At 38.9% G+C, this 17,317-nt stretch overlaps 1 long non-coding RNA gene across 1 annotated transcript in view; it reads left to right on the forward strand.

Moving 5' to 3' along the window:
• Positions 1 to 14,951, forward strand: part of LOC116874547 — a 34,951-nt gene extending 20,000 nt beyond the window's left edge. The window contains exon 3 of the long non-coding RNA XR_004384019.1: positions 14,858 to 14,951. This is a non-coding gene — a long non-coding RNA (uncharacterized LOC116874547). The remainder of the gene's footprint in view (positions 1 to 14,857) is intronic.
• Positions 14,952 to 17,317: the final 2,366 nt, after the last annotated feature.

Here is a 17,317-nt window from a genome sequence, read left to right on the forward strand (position 1 = left end):
AAAGAGTGGATTAACAAAGATAATGGGTACACAGCACTTAACAAAGAGCCTGGGTCGTGTTTACTCCTCAAGAAAAGCTAAGAGCTACGATGATGTTGAAAATAATCATAAGCATCATTTAGGAAATCAATGTTCTTAAGATTCCAGTATAACCCTGGAAGATTCCAATTATTCTGTGAAATAAAATTTACAGATTTAATTTTGATGTTTTTGTGACTTTAAAGATTTTTTTTTTTTTTATTCATTTGACAGACAGAGATCACAAGCAGGCAGAGAGGCAGGCAGAGAGAGAGGGCGAAGCAGGCTCCCCACTGAGCAGAAAGCCAGATGCGGGGCTCGATCCCAGGACCCTGGGATCATGACCAGAGCTGAAGGCAGAGACTTTAACCCCCTGAGCCACCCAGGCGCCCCAGATGTTTTTGTGACTTTAATACAGTGGTAGGGACTATACAGACTGGTTTTATTTTTTAAATTTTTAAATTAATCAGGCTGTTTGGTAAATATATTAAAGTCAGTCAAAAGATTAACCATACATAAAACCCCAGGTAATAGCTCAAAGTGACAAGCAGAAAATATTGGACTGGGGGCACTTGAGTGGCTTAGTTCATTATGTGTCTGACTCTTGACTTCAGTTTAGGTCGGGATCTCAGGGTCGTGAGATTGAGCCCCATGTGGGGGTCTGTGTTGTGCGTGGAGTCTGCTTTAGATTCTCTCTCTCCCTTTTCCTCTGCCCCTCCCCCTGCTTGTGTGCTCGCTATCTTAAAAAAAAAAAAAAAAAAAAGGACTGTAATCCTGCAATGTTCCTGAACACAAATCAGGCATTTCAAAGATACACAAATGATGGAAAGCATAGGAATAAGCTTTCCTGGTCTTGAAGGCCTTCTGTCCTGAGTGGAGACCCCCGGATAAAGCCAAGAAAATTCACAGTAATTCCTCAGAGCCCTAATCATCAAATAAGGGTGTGGTTATAGCCCATCTCTTCCTTGGAAGTAGTTCACATTTGTCCTTTCCGGAAGTTCCATATGCCTTGGCGCTACCCTAGCCAGGTTCTCACCCTCTCATTGCCAGATTCCCATCATCATTTAACTGTTTACCATATGTGAGACTATCTCTTTCACACCCCTAATCCTAACCTAACCTTTGCTTTTAGGAAATTTCTGAAGCAATTAGCAAAATCTTTTTAATGGCAAGTCTTTCTTCTCATCCTTCCATTCATTAAGAATCCTCATGGCTTCATACATTAAATCAAAACTATACTATCTGGTTTTTAAGACTGCAAAAAAAATTTTCTTTCCTTGAAAAAGCATTTCTAGATTGTTGCTTTTTACCTTTATTTAAAGAATTATATATCATAAAAATGTGTAAGTAGTTATAAATTCAAATATAAATAAGAATTTCAGCAAGAAATGTTATAGAATTCAACAAACTAAATACAAAGTGAATCTGGATATTAAAGCACACAGGAATAATGAAGAAGTTATTTAAAAAAAAAAGGGGGAACTTTATCTCTAGGTAGTAAAGCATATTCTTAAGTTATAGTGATTAAAACAGTCTGGTATTTACACAAAAATGGAACAATTGAGCTACTGAACCTAATAGAGCTCAGAAATAGAACAATATAAACACTGAAGTTTAGTAAATGATAAAGGTAGCACTTCACATCAGAGAGAAAAAGCATTAAGTATTCGGTAAACGATTTTGTGTCTATGGCTATTCTTTTAGGGAAAAAAAGGAAATTCATTAAATTACAATATACACAAACGTGAACTCCGGGTTGATTAAAGAGTTAAATAAAAATTAAAAAAAAATTCAAAACTGTTAAAAAATTAGGAGAAAACATGAGGAGATACATTTATACATCTGGAAAGGGCAAAGTCTACTAATCAAGGTGCAAAATGCAAATGTCATAAAGAAAAATATTCATAATTTAACTGTACAAATGACAAATTCCTGAACCGTAACAAAGTTAACGGCCAAGTAATGGACCAGGAGGAAATATTTGTAACACACATTTAAAAAGAAACAAACAAAAAAATTGGAGATTATGTAAGTGTTACACAATGATATGGAAAGATGAGGGATATGTATATTAGTCAAGTACCCTTAAAGAAATTTGGCAGTTTTTATTAAAATAATTATCTACACTAGAAAAATAATTATAGTTGTAAAAATATAACCCAGCATTATTGGGACAAGTGAAAACTACTGAGCACCTAAGGGGACTGATGATTGTATATTCATATAAAATAACTATGTAGCAGTTAAAAGAATGAGAATGATCTATTTGAAAATGGGAAAATAGTTTCCAGACCTAATAACTTAAAAATATTGCTAAATTAAATGAAGAGTATGATCCCATTTTTGTAATCAAAACAAAATTTTATAAGACAAAACTCTATCTCTTGTGTATACATATACGTATCTAAACATATAGAAAATGATCTGAGAAGATCTGAGTCAAATTGCCAATGGCAGTTTTTCTGTAGCAGGTAATGAAAAGAGAGGGACATAGGTGAAAGCTGAGGAGATTTGGTTTTGTCTATATTTTCACAATCAGAATGTTTTTATACACAGCTTGTGGATTAAACAAATATGTTTTTTAAAGTTTAAAAAAAAAGTATGTGATGAGCTAATACTAAGTGGTTCATTTTACTGTGGCTGAGAAGCCATCGAATAGCCACTGTCAGAGCTGGCAAAGTCACAAACTGAATTAGAGACACATAGGAAGTTGGTCTTTGCCTTTCTTAAGTTACTCCAGGGTCAGTCATCTCTGATAGAAGCAATAGTTTACACCTTGTTTTTCCTCTATATTTAATAAAGAACTTTGCCTACCTTGTCTCGTTTAATTAAAAAGTTGACTGATGTGCTCCTCAGACAGAAAAAGCAAAATAGCAAGTTGACCGAGGGAACCCAAGGCTCTGTGAACTAAAAGAGAAGTAATCTGTTGAAGATAGTGAAAGGAAAGAAGAACTCATATGAAGTGTGAGAACCAAACAAAAAGGATGATTAAGATGGCAACATGGTGCCTTGGCTGAATGTGGTGTTTTGTTTTGTTTTATTTTGTTTCTCTAGATGTGCACTGAGAGCAGCAGGTGTGATGACTAAACCTAGTCTGGATTTCTGGCCAGTGAGAAGATCTATCTCATGCCAGTGCAAGGAAGAGTAGTGATAATATGTCTGCGGTGGTTGATTTATATCATCTTGGCCTGAAATTTCAGCAGAATGTTACATATTTGGCCTCAATTTTTATAGCAACTGGTGTGGGAGCAGGACCTAGAATTTTATCTACTCTAATTTAGAAGGAGTCTCCATGTTCCAGGTGATAGGAATGGGTTCTCAGTCCTCTTGGACTTTATCTACTTGAGATCCATCTGGGCTAATTAGTTAACATTCCAGGGACCTCACTTGATCCTAACAATAGGCTAGATATAGATACTATACTGAAAATTATTATGACTGATGACTCTAGAAGATAGAGTTAAATGTATTTTAGCAGTCAATCCTTGAGATTAGAACAAGGGCTAGCACAGCTTTTGCTATCTAGTAAGCTTTTAAAAAGTACATGAATCAATGAATGAACAAAGAGCTCTGAGATTCAGAATAAGGTTTTGTATATCCATGAAATATTTCAGGGTAGAAGACAAAACTGCCTCTGCAATTTTGAAAATGAGAGGAACAGATTATTTTGAGGTTTGACTTGTTCTACTTAAGGACTCCTCCTCCCCATATTTTTCCATTTCTTTCCTGCTGCAATAGAAACACAATCCAGGACCAGAGGGAGGCTTCCCAGGTTTAGCTGTGCCCCAGATGGAGGCTTTGAGTGTAAACACCTGAGTTCATTATGATTATAACTTTGCCCTCCTTCTACCAATGAAGCTGATCCAGAAAACAATGAGTTAGCTTAAAGAATAGTTACGTATAGGCAGAAGAGACTTTTAAATATTTTGTTCTTAGAAAAAAAATCATATTAAAGACCTATTTCTGTTTGAAGTCATTAAAATATCTTTGGTTGTAGTAAACTTGCTCATTAGATCCTTTTAGGATGCTATGTTCTTGACATGTCCTCAAACTGTTTTGAATGATGGCTAAGATCTAGAATATGGAAGCAGAATAAGGGATATATTTCAGGGTGCTTGTGCAGAAGGAAATCTAGAAAGTTGGAGGACAGCTCCAAAGGGAGCATTTGAGAGAATTCCCTGAAGATAGAAAAGAAGTTGTGTTGATTTATAGTTGGATAGACAGAGGGAGGAGAAGATTGAGAAATAGATATTGGCCTTAAGAATCTATTTGATCTCCTGTTGATTTTGGCCATTCTAACTGGTGTAAGGTGGTATCTCAGTGTAGTTTTGATTTGAATTTCCCTGATGGCTAATGATGATGAACATTTTTTCACAAGTCTGTTAGCCATTTGTATGTCCTCTTTGGAGAAGTGTCTGTTCATGTCTTCTGCACATTTTTTGATGTGATCATCTGTTTTGTGTGTGTTGAGTTTGAGGAGTTCTTTATAGATCTTGGATATCAGCCCTTTGTCTTTGTTGGAGAGAATGTGGAGAAAGGGGAATGCTCTTACACCATTGGTGGGAATGCAAGTTGGTGCAGCCACTTTGGAAAACAGTGTGGAGATTCCTTAAGAAATTAAAAATAGAGCTACCCTATGACCCTGCAATTGCACTACTGGGTATTTACCATAAAGATAAAGATGTAGTGAAGAGAAGGGCCATCTGTACCCCAGTGTTCATAGCAGCAATGGCCACAGTTGCCAAACTGTGGAAAGAGCCAAGATGCCTTTCAACAGATGAATAGATAAAGAAGATATGGTCTATATATACGATGGAATATTATGCCTCCATCAGAAAGGATGAATACCTAACTTTTGTATCAACATGGATGGGACTGGAAGAGATTATGCTGAGTGAAATAAGTCAAGCAGAGAGAGTCAATTATCATATGGCTTTGCTTATTTGTGGAGCATAAAGAATAAGAGAGGACACTGGGAGTTGGAGAGGAGACGTGAATTGGGGGAAATTGGAGGGGGAGATGAACCATGAGAGACTGTGGATTCTGAGAAACAAACTAAGGGTTTTGGAAGGGAGGGGGGTGGGGGGTTGGGTGAGCCCGGTGGTGGGTATTAAGAAGGGCATGTATTGCATGGAGCACTGGGTGCGGTGCATAAACAATGAATCTTGGAACACTGAAAAAAATTAAAAAAAAAAGAATCTATTTGATCTCTGGATCAAAAAGGAGGTAGATAAACAGTGAGGGAAACAAATGAGCAGATACACGGGAAAAAGGAGAGCTGGAAAATCGAAGAAATAAGTAAAGAATTAGGTGAGATTTAGAAGGGGAGAAAGTTGGTAGCAGAGTAACAAGATGGAACCTTGCATAAATAACAGTGGTGACATTACCTGCAGCACTGAATCAGTGATAGAACCTCTTACCCAGGTTTAATGATTAACAGTGCACTGTGTTCTAAAATGACTTTGTTCCAAAAATGTTCCAAAATGACTTTCCAAAAATGTTCCAAGGTGTTCCAAAAATGACTTTAAGAAGTGCAGATAATCAGTTGTACCTTCCTTTCATATGATCAAATGGATTGATTTTATATGTTGACTTTTTAATGGGGTGTTTGGTACCCAAATAATGAAATTAAGCATGATTTTAGATTTGAATTGGATAGTTCTTAGAGTAGTGATGTTAGAGGTAAATAAAAGACATCATGTTTAATTTTAGGAAAATCCATTGATTTAAAATCAGCCATTTTCAAAGGATATGTCCTATTGTTTCCTTTAAAATTGTAAGATCAGTCAGAATGGCTAAAATTAACCAGTCAGGAAACGACAGGTCTTGGCAAGGATGTGGAGAAAGGGGAACATTTCTACACTGTTGGTGAGAATTGCAAGCTGATGCAACTGCTCTGGAAAACAGTATGGAGATTCCTCAAAAAGTTGAAAATAGAACTACCCTATGACCAGGCAATTGCACTATTGGGTATTCACCCTAAAGATACAAATGTAGTGATTGGAAGGGGCATGTGCACCGGAATGTTTATAGCAGCAATGTCCACAATAGCCAAACTATGGAAAGAACCTAGATCTCCTTTAACAGATGAATGAATAAAGAAGATGCAGTGTGTATACACACACACACACACACACACACACACACACACACACACAATGGAATATGCAACCATCAAAAAACCGAAATCTTGCCATTTGCAACGATGTGCATTATACTAAGGGCATTATACTAAGCCAAATAAGTCAATCAGAGGAAGACAATTATCATATGATCTCTCTGATATGAGGAATTTGAGAGGCAGGGTGGAGGCATAGGGGGAAAGAAGGGAAAAATGAAACAAGATGGGACCAGGAAGGGAGAAAAACCATAAGAGACTCCTAATCTCAGGAAACAAAGTTGGAGGGAGGGATATGGTGGCTGGGTTATGGACTTGGGGAGAGTATGTGCTCTGGTGAGTGCTGTGAATTGTGTAAGCCTGATGATTCACAGACCTGTAGCCCTGAAACAGATAATACACTATATGTTAATTTAATAAATAAATAAAATTATAAGATGACAAATTTTGTAAAAACCATAACTATTTTTAAATGAAAGAAATTTAAATGCAGTTCCCTTGTTACTTGAAATTTTTCAATTCACAGTTTATGTAAAAATCATTTTCATTTGGCTGCTGACTTGGTAAATATTTGGAACATAAATGCAGAATATGGGTACAAAGATTTTTTTAACATTCTCTGCTTACTGTAATCCTTAAATTCTCTATATCATTTGAATTCTACAGTCTAGTAACATTTTCAAATTGTCACAGAGGCTTTATTTAGGTGACTTTATTTTGAGAGACTTTAGCAAATCCAGATTCATTGGGTTTTTAATAAATTTATTTCAAAAAGAATCTGGATCTAATGTAGAAGTGAGTAAAGGAGAGAGATGAATGTAGTTTAGTATGCAAAATAAGCAAAATTTTGAAGACTCACTTATTCTATTCATGAATTTTTTTGGATGGAAATATTAATCCCTTATATCATTGGCTGTGTTTACATGGGACAACTGGATTAAATAGAAAATTTTTATATGAAATAGGTTTTATTTTTTTAAATTATTAACATATAATTTACACTTTTTCTCAGGGGTGCAGGTCTGTGATTCATCAGTCTTACACAACACGCAATGCTCAACATAACACATACCCTCCCCAATGTCCATCACCCAGCCACCCCATTCCCTACCCCCCTCCACTCCGGGAACCCTCGTTTGTTTCCTGAGATTGTTCCTTATGGTTTGTCTCCCTCTCTGGTTTCATCTGGTTTCATTTTTTTCCTCTTTTCACCTATGATCCTCTGCCTTGTTTCTTAAATTCCACATATCAGTGAGAACCTATGATAATTGTCTTTCTCTGATTGACTTATTTCGCTTAGCATAATACCCTCTAGTCCTATCCACCTCGTTGCAAATGACAAGATTTCACTTTTTTGATGGCTTCTGGATCAAACAGAAATTAAAAATTGGTTTGCATCATTTGTATAAGGCTGTTTGTTTACAAGTCAGAAATCTCAGTGTCTATAAACACAATTTCTTATTCTTTTGATTTTTAAAAATTTTTATAGTTCTTGCTAATTAAAACCACCATTCTGAATTCATTAGTAAGTTTTGATCCTCTAAGACGCTAGGCAGATGCTAAGACAGAATTGGATGTGTAAGAGATTTATTAGGGAAAAGTCAAGTGAAAGTAAAGTAGGGCGGAAGTAGTCAAGGAGCACCTTCAAACACCACTGAGGTTCTGATCCATGGAAGGGAAGGAGTAGTTGAAGGAGGACTGGGGAGGAAGAGCCTCAAGTACAGCATAGCTCTGAGAAGACCTTCACTTACTAATGGTGAAGCCCTGGAATAAAAAGATTGACCATTAGAGGAATTCTGTGTTGGGTGGAGATGGCCCCATTCTAATACTCCTATGATACTCAGGCATTGGTGGAGGCAATCTGGGGATAGTGTTGCCTTAGCCTGAACGCTGCTGCAGGCCACAAAAGTATTTAATAGGTAATAGATAGTTAAATAGAGGCTGCAGAGAAGAAAGAGAGTTGATCATCAACTCCCATTCCCTTCCACTTAATTCTATCAATTAGGGGGGTCTCATCCTCTATGATTTGTCAACGAGTGGTAGACAGACTTAAAGACCAATTTGTTCCCTGAGATGTGAATAAAATAAACATTATGAGAAATAAAGCTTTCACTTTTTTATCATGAATGTGAGGTCTGGAAACAAAAGTTCAAATTTGCATTCCAATGGGGACTTCTGTGAGAGAATCTTGGTTTATAATGAGTGGTGAAAGCACTGAAACTTCCTACGCCCTGTTAGTAAAGCTCAGCATCTATTTCCTGGAAAAGATGAGCATTGAAGCCATTGTTTTCAGTGAAGAGAGAGAAAATAATATGAAAGTCACCTGTTTCAAGTGATCCACTTTCTAAGATCTTCCTGTCACTTCTGACTTTGTCATTTTTGTTTGTTTGTTTGTTTGTTTTATAATTCTTTCCAAGGATGCCAACAGAATCTTTCCTGTATTTCAGCAGCCACATTTACTGGCATTTGTAGTTTTACTAAGACGTAAAAGTCAATATGTCAACACAAAATTGCTAATCATGAGGCCCACAGGTTGATGAAAAACTATTATTTTTCAAACACCAACCTTTTATTAGCATTAACTAGATTAATCTTAGGGAAATAATTTGCAAGAGTCCCTGACATAAGTTGGAGTTCTAACTTTAAAACATTAACTCATGGGGCACCTGGGTGGCTCAGTCATTAAGCTTCTGCTTTTGGCTAGGGTCATTATCTCAGAATCCTGGGATCAAGCCCCACACTGGGCTCCTGTTCTGAGGGAAGCCGCTTTCCCTCTCCCACTCCTGTTGCTTATTGTTCTTTCTCTTGCTCTCTTTCTCTTTCTGTGTCAAATAAGTAAATAAGATCTTGAAAAAATAAAACATTAACTCATTACAAAATTAAAATAAATGGGAAATTGTGGGGAACCTGGGTGCTTCAGCTGGTTAAACATCTGACTCTTGGTTTCTGCTCAGGTCATGATCTGGGGGTCATGAGGTTGAGACCCATATCTGCCTCAGTTTCTCTCTCCCTCTCCCTTGCCTTTCCCCCTCTAAAATAAATCAATAAATAAATCTTTAAAATATAAAATAAATGACAAACTGTGAATGAGTCATAGACACACCAGTTGATTATGGCTCTTCTAGAAGACTGACAAACCAGAAGAGTTGGTTAATTTGAACATATTGCTAATGCAGCAGCCTTCTCTTTGTTGATCAATGAAAATTTAGGAACATATTTAATTATAACATGTCTTAATTCTTTCCACAGAAATTCCTGATAGAATAGGTTATAATTTAGTAACTCCTTACTCAGGATTTTACAAATCTGGCTTCCTATGCTGTACTAATCTGATATAATTAGCTAATTATTTTTCTCAATGAGACATTTGCTGAGCATATTTAATAAAGGACTTTTCCTTTTACATACCCATCAACCAATGGTTAGTGTGGTTGAGACATCAGATGACAGCCTCAAGAAGCTGTGCTTTCCTGCGTAAGTACTGGCCAGGGTTACAAAGGACTGGAGATTTATTCTCAAACATGGCTCAAGAGTATCTGGTCATTGTCATGCAGAGATTCTTTTTACACACATTGTACTTGTATGTCTAAAAATAGCCTTAATTTTTTTTTCATCATGTCCTACTTTACTTTTCCCATATTTTCTTTCTGTTCACTCTTCACTTCCCCTTTCCTGATGAACTGATGATGGTTCAGGCTGGATTCCTCAGCTGCCCCCAACCCTCCCCTCCTTGACCCTCGGTGGAACTCACCATCCCAGCCTCCCCTGATGTTGCTCTGAATGGAGGAGACTGAAGCATACTGATGAATCCTCTCTAAATTTTACCATAAATTTACCAGTCTGCTGAACTACGGCCCACTTGTTACCCCGGTGACAGCCCACACACTCTGTCTCCTAACACTCATAAATGTTCATCAATAAAACAAAGTTCATTATTACCCAAAGAATTTGTTTTTCCCTCACTCTGGAGAAGAACAAGTTATTCTTGCCTTGAACTTGCTGCCTGCTCAGGCCCAGTCCTTCTTGTAATTCCTCTGTCCGCAGCCCCACTGTCTTTGCATTCTCTCTCTGTGGCTGAACTTCACAGATGTCCGTCTGTGGAGTGTAAACCAGGGCTGGCAGCAATACAGTAGAGCTGCTTTGGAAAGGACAGAGCAGGGCATCCAGCTTCCCTCCCCGATGCTGGCTATTTCATTCATTTTACAACCTTCACGAACCCTGAACCTATGTGCTTCTAGAGCCATGACCAGTTTAAAAGTTTATCCATGTAACAATACAAGGCCACACTAAGTTAATTTTTTTTTTCTAATTTGTGATGCTAAGGGCAAAAATAAACCATTTCGGGACACCTGGGTGGCTCAGTCGGTTAAGCCACTGCCTTCAGCTCAGGTCATGATCCCAAAGTCCTGGGATGGAGTCCCGCATGGCATCGGGAATGCTTGCTCAGCAGGGAGCCTGCTTCTCTCTCTGCCTCTGCCTGCCATTTTGCCTGCTTGTGCTTGCACTCTCTTTCTCTCTCTCTGACTAAATAAATAAATAAAATCTAAAAAAAAAAAATTTCTAAGGTTTCACAAGCATTGATTATATCAGGAGTCAGAAAAGTGACTCCAGCGGGTGGAGCAGAGCTATAAGACAATGAGGAAGGGGGAGGGCTATGAAGAATTAGATCTCTAGCGTCATCTAAAAGGGATCAAAGCCAAATTTAAAATGGCCAAGGTATATTTTCAAAAGTGCCAGTTTCTGCCTATGAGGGCATCAGTTTGCAAAATATTTGAATATTTATGTGACATGTACACAAAACAAGGCTTTAATAATACATGCAAGGTATTTATGTGCATCTATAATGCATGCCATCACTTGCCCATGAAACCCATGTTCGTGCTGTTGCTCCATCTACAATATCCATATCCAAATTAACTCCATGTAAAGAAATGAACTCCCCAAAGCCTGAGCTGAATTCCCACTTTGGTTTCCCCAAGTCAAGCAAATAATACGACTGCTTGCATTAGTTTCCCAGTAGAACCAGAGTCTGAGAGCAGGGTCTGCTGCTTTCCCTGGCGGGCAGTGCTGCCCCTCCCTCTGAGAGTGATGCTCTCTTACCCCTCTAGAGAGGACAGACTCTTAAGTGCTCTCACTTGAAAGAAATCGACAGTTCAGAAATGTTGCTGGAATGCACGGAGAGAAGAGTTTGTCCCTGTTTCATTGCTTCAGAAAATATTTATTGTGCTTAGTCATTAGGGTAGAGAGACTAGCTTAGATTTTAGATACATAAATTAAAAAAAAAAAAAAAAAGGTACCATGGCTTCAGTCCTATCTTTTGGCTCCTAGACATAACTGCCTGACACCAGGATGATGCTGCAAGAGTGGAAGGCCCATCTCCCCAGCCTCGAAGTGGTCAAATCAGGCAATCTTTGCAGGAATAACACCCCTGTAAGGCCCTCAGGGAACAAGGAAACACAATGCATAGGCCAGAGTCTATCTTTGTTCCAAAAAAGACAAGCCAAATACACAAGGGTCCTTGGAAATAGAAAAAAAAATTTTTTTGAAAAACATTTTTAGGAAACAAATATCTAACTTAAACTTTTCTAATTTCCATTGTATTCTCTCTCATTCATTCAAGGAACTTGACTGTAAATCAGAGGGGATTTGCATTCAAAGAGACGGCAAGCCAAGCTTAGCCAGCATCTTGTCTTCTCCATTTTGAGATGGATTGTGACGGTGGAGTAGTACATACAGCTCATCCTTCTTTGGACAGCTCTGGCTTGAGTCTGTGATGACCCAGTGGCCCAGGCTTCTAACCTCGCCGAGCTTCTTTTATTCAGTCCAGTTCATGCTTCCTTGACTGAACCAAAGGGAAAGACCGCTGCTGCCTTTTCCTCACTCACTCTCGCTTAGCTTTGAGGAAGAACTGTTTGCTGGCTTCAAAAGACTTCTTGCATACCAAAGGTTAAACAAAAATAGTAGGATAATCTCCTTGTCTCTTCTGTTTAAAAAAGAGAGAGAGAGAGAGAGAAACATTAAAACATACAAAGTAGTTTAAAAATAGCATTGGCTGTGTCCAGTTTGGAGCATTTAATAGGGATAATGAATCCCTACGTATCCCACAAGCACACACAATTCAGATGATACGTGCATTCACTGATCCTCCTGACTTTAAAATAATAGTTATGTTAACCAAATACCTACTGTGTATTAGTACAAAGTGTATATGAACTCCTCATGTCTAAAAACAACTCAATAAGGCAGATATTACTCACATCTTCATTTTAGGGGTGGGGAATTAAGGTACAAGAGAGATGTGGGAAATTGGCTAACACGGAACATCTAGCAACGACGCAAACAAGGAATTAAACCCAAAGTTTTTGTTCTTTCCATTCAGACATTCCACAACCTCAAAGGAGGGATGGGTCTTTATCCCTCAGGAGGCCCCATACTTGCTCCACTGAATACAAAGTGTGAGCCCTGACCTCGGCAATTACTGTCGCTTGACCTCACTGAATTCACACGCAGGCTTTCTCAGTCATGTTTTAGGGACAAAGAAATTCGTCTTGTGTGAAATCAAGCTCATAAAATCCCCCCGAGACAATATCTGGTCTCTATCTCCTGTAAGGAAAGAGACTAGTAATTAATATCTACACAGGCAGGGATTTTCAGGTTTTAGAGAAGGGCAGAGGAAAGAGGGGGTGAGGATATATTCGGTAAAAGCATCCATCATGACTGCTTATCAGAATAGCCATTCTTGAGAGACAACGGAACGTTCTTGGCTCAGTGTCTGTGTATAATAAGTGCTGGCTAATTGGGGAACGCTCTCTTGAGCATGGAACGGTTCTGTTCTATGGCGGAGGGAGCATTCAGAAGGATTCAGGACTCAGACAGGGTTGCCCAAACACATAGATTACCAACTCTCTCTTATCCAGCACTCAAGAAGCATGGTAGTGAGACCTTGCTCTCAATTCTTACCTAATTTCTCACCTCCTCTTTTAAGTTATTCTTGAATAGACCACATAACTTGATGTTCTCATTTTATCCTCTCTCACCGGTTCAACCTGTCTGACCACTTCTGCTCAGAGTCTCCCAAACAGGGTCTTCCCCAAAGAATTAACACTGTTTTAGTTACTATCCCCCCAATCTAGAAAAGTTGAGAATGGCGGTCAAAAAGTCTTTAAGAAAGAACAGATCTTCTCATTAGCTTGATAGATCAGTGAGGCAGACTGTTAATTCCAGGACTATGCCTGGGAGAACAAAAGTTGCCAGGCAGTGGGTAGGTTTGAAAATAAAAGATACGACATGAGAAACATTCAGCATAGTTCCTCCTCCAGAGAATAGATGGAACAGATGTTAGTTGTCTTTCCCCACAAAATCCTACTTCACAGACTTAAGAAAAATATTAAAAGAGATGATCTGTATTTAAATGTTTTCTAGAGAGGAAAGCTGATATAAATATATATTCTCACAATAATACCATGGTTTACTTATTTATTTACTTATTTTTCTTTTAAGTAAGCTCCATGTCCAATGCAGGGCTTGAACTCACAACCCTGAGGTCAAGACACAAGTTGAGATCAAGACCTGAACTGAGAGTTGGAGGCTTAACCGACTGAATCACCCAAGTGTCCCATAATGCTGTGGTTTAAAGTTGACCCATGGCCTCTCCTTGCGGCAGGCACCTGCCAGAGCCTCAGGTCCCTTCTCAATGTCTAAGGCTTCAGGTCACTCTGTTCTACCTTACTCTTGTCACAATTATTGTGTCTCAATAGCCACAACGATGATCTATCAAAGACCTTAGCCTCTTGGTTCCTTGACTCCTTCCATGCAAAAATTATGCCCTCCACCTGTCCTCACACAGGTACTTTACAACCTCAACTATAAGCCCCTATTCTCTGCCATCACTTCCTCTCTTACCGGCTGGCTTCACTTAGTGCCCTTCATCCAACAATCCATTGACTCACTAAGACCCAATGTCCTTTACCCCCCTCATGCTGTCACTTACCCAGATTAATTCCCAGAGCCAAAACATTAAGGTATTCATTCAAACCCTTTGTCCTCATGTTTATTGAGTTCTTGGCATCGCCCGACCCTGGTTAATTCAGCTGTCAGCCTCCTTCCTATCCACCGCTCCACCAGGCTCTTAACCACTGCACTTTGCTGACCATCAGTTTGCAAAAGTGTAAGTCCCTCTTTATAACAGGTAACCCAGGAATGCTGTGAAAGAGTAATGAGAAACATGTGACTCAGTAACATTTAATGAAGTAATTACAAGGTTACATTTATGACATATTATCTAGCCAAGGTGTAGCATTTTTTTTAAAGATTTTATTTATTTATTTTTAGACAGAGAGAGTGGGGAGGGGCAGTGGAAGAGGGAGAGATAATCTGAAGCAGACTCTGCAATGAGCATGGAGCCCAACACAGGGCTCAATCCCAGGACCCTGAGATCATGATCTGAGCTGAAATTGAGAATTGGTCCCTTAGCTGACTGAGCCGCCTAGGTGCCCCGCAAAGGTGCTACCCTTATGATCTCAGCTACAGCCTTTCAGGGGGAGGAGAAAGAGCTACCCAGGTTCCTCCAGGTGGTCACTTGTGAATCCTAACTTGGCTGATTGCAGAGTGTTAACTGCCCCCTCTGAGTATTACAGGTGGAGTGGGAGAACATCCTAAACAGAAGAAATATATCTGAAAGCTCTGAGGGAAAAAAGAATCTTTTGCGTTGTTGTGTTTCAGGAAGAAAAAGAAGGCACTGTGACTGGAGGGCCAGGGAAGAAGGAAGAGAAAGGTATGACTATGTAGGTGTGGGTCACCTGCAGGCATCACAGCCTATGGTTAGAAATTTAGACTTGTGCCCATTTTTTGATATGATTGTCTGTTTTGTGTGTGTTGAGTTTGAGGAGTTCTTTATAGATCCTGGATATCAACCTTTTGTCTGTACTGTCATTTGCAAGACTTGTGTCTATGTACAATAGAACATCATTGGATAGAGTTGACTAAAAATTTCAACTGATCACTCTGGTTGCTGCAGGAGGAAATGGTTTATAAGGATGAAAGATGTTAAAAGAGCAATGTTGGAAACTAGGTGAAAAGTGATGACACCTGGACAGAGGAGATGAACAATGGAATGGAGAAACGTAGAATTGCCACCTCTTTTAGGGGCAGACATGACCAGATTTTTGTGATAGATTGGGTGCAGGGAATGTGTGAGAGCAAAAGGATTCAAGGATAATTTCCTGGGTGTTCGGTTTATGCAGCTAGATGATATCACTTACAGAGATATAAAGACTGAGAGAGAGAAACCAATGTTGGAAAGCAGGGCCCAGGATCAAGACTGGATTTTAGACTCGTTAAGTTGGAGAAATCTATAGGATATGTTAACGATGCTACTGGATAGACATTGCACATATGACACTTGAGCTCAAGAGAGGCAGTGGGCCTGGAAATACAAAGGTAAGCATTGTTGAGATAGAGGGGAACTTAAAGCCACAGGGAAGAGTGAGGTAACGTAGGAGGAGAATTATAAAAGGAAGACTTAAAGAGCTCAGGACCAAGCATGACAAACACCAGCTTTGAAAGGTTAAATGTAGGAGGAAAAACTAACAACAGCCACAGAAAAGGAAGATGGAAGGAGATAACCCATAGAATGTGCTTGAGTTATCAGATAGAGAGTGTGCGGCATCTAGGCTTCTACTGATGAAGGACAGAAAGATACATGCTTATGTGGAGCAAAGGGATTTCCAAAAAATTGTCAGAAAGATCAAAAGAAATTATGGACAGCATCTCTCTGGGCTCTACTTTCCTGTTTGCTTTCAGGAAGATGTGATTTTGAAAATTTTTTCTTATTCTCATTTCACAGAAGAAAAAGTGAGAGAGAGAGAAAAAAAAGAGGAAATAGTACTATAGAGAAGTTCAGCTAAGAGATAGTTTATTGACTGGATTGATATGTTAAGTATAATTCATAATCAAATCAAGAAGATTGTCTTTGCCACTATTATTAATTTGTTGAATATTAGTAATGCAAATACTACACTGAGAATCTTTTCTGGGATGTATGGAATTCTTAAATAAAATTGGAGAAAAACTAATAGACACTGGGAACCATTTGAAAGTGCTTGAGAAGATGTTGACATGACATCATGAACTGAACTCATTGTTATGAGGTATACTGATGGTTCCAACAAGCAGGCAAGTTCTCCATACCCTTCAATGATTTTTCCTCTATTTTCCCTACACTCAGAATGATATCTGATTAATAATGAGAAACTGGAGATTTCTCTGGGCCTGGGAATGGAGCCAGTACCTTCCTATCCAAGATTGTCATTGAGATAGTCTAAGATCTGTGAACAAAGAGATTAGCCCAAAGCACGAGAAAGTGGAGAGTCAATGCGTAGGAGTCTACTGGGAATCGTCTAAGTACTATGGCTCCTAGTTGGCTTATATTCTGGATTGGGTGTGGTAATTCAGCAGACCAGTTAGATATAAAGGGGTTGAGGATAGACTAAAGAGCAATGCTTGTTGTTTTTGTTGTTGTTTTGGGGGTATTCTATTGTTGCTTGTTTTTTACAGAACTTTTGTTTCCATTTAGGCCATGTCATGGCCCTTAATACTCCCCACCTGCTAGTCACATACCCTTGTATAGGTCTTTCCTATATCATATCAGGATTTCTCTGTGTTAACATTATAATATGGCAGAAGTATTGGTGTGCAACTTTCAAAGTTAGGTTGTAAAAGGCATTGGACTTCTACCTTGTTCTCTCTTCTGGCTCATTCACTCTGATGAAAGCTAGCTGCCATGATGTGAAGGCTCTCCAGTAGGTCTATGGAGAAATCTAGGTGGAGAGGGACTGAGAGTTCCAGCCAGAAACTGTGTAAATGAGTCATCTGGGAAAGGGATCCTCCAGCCCCGTCAGCTGATTACAGCCATGGCCAAATCTTGATGCAACCTCATGGAAAGACCCTAAGTCAGAAGCACCTGCCCTGTAAACTGATCCTAGATTTTTGACTCTCAGATAGTGAGATGATAAAAGTTCGTTGTTTTAAGCTGGTAAGTTTTGAAGGCAACTTATAAGCATCAGTAGACAGCTCTTTAGCTGTCAAGCCATTTTTGCTCAAAGCTGGAAAAAGGACTTGGCAAGACTTGGCCCGGAGAAAGCATGTGGCAAATGAAGACCATGTAGGGTAACAATCCCTGGA

This window comes from Lontra canadensis, unplaced genomic scaffold (assembly GCF_010015895.1).
Source record: "Lontra canadensis isolate GAN:19392208 unplaced genomic scaffold, GSC_riverotter_1.0 scaffold37, whole genome shotgun sequence".
Classification (NCBI taxonomy): domain Eukaryota; kingdom Metazoa; phylum Chordata; class Mammalia; order Carnivora; family Mustelidae; genus Lontra; species Lontra canadensis.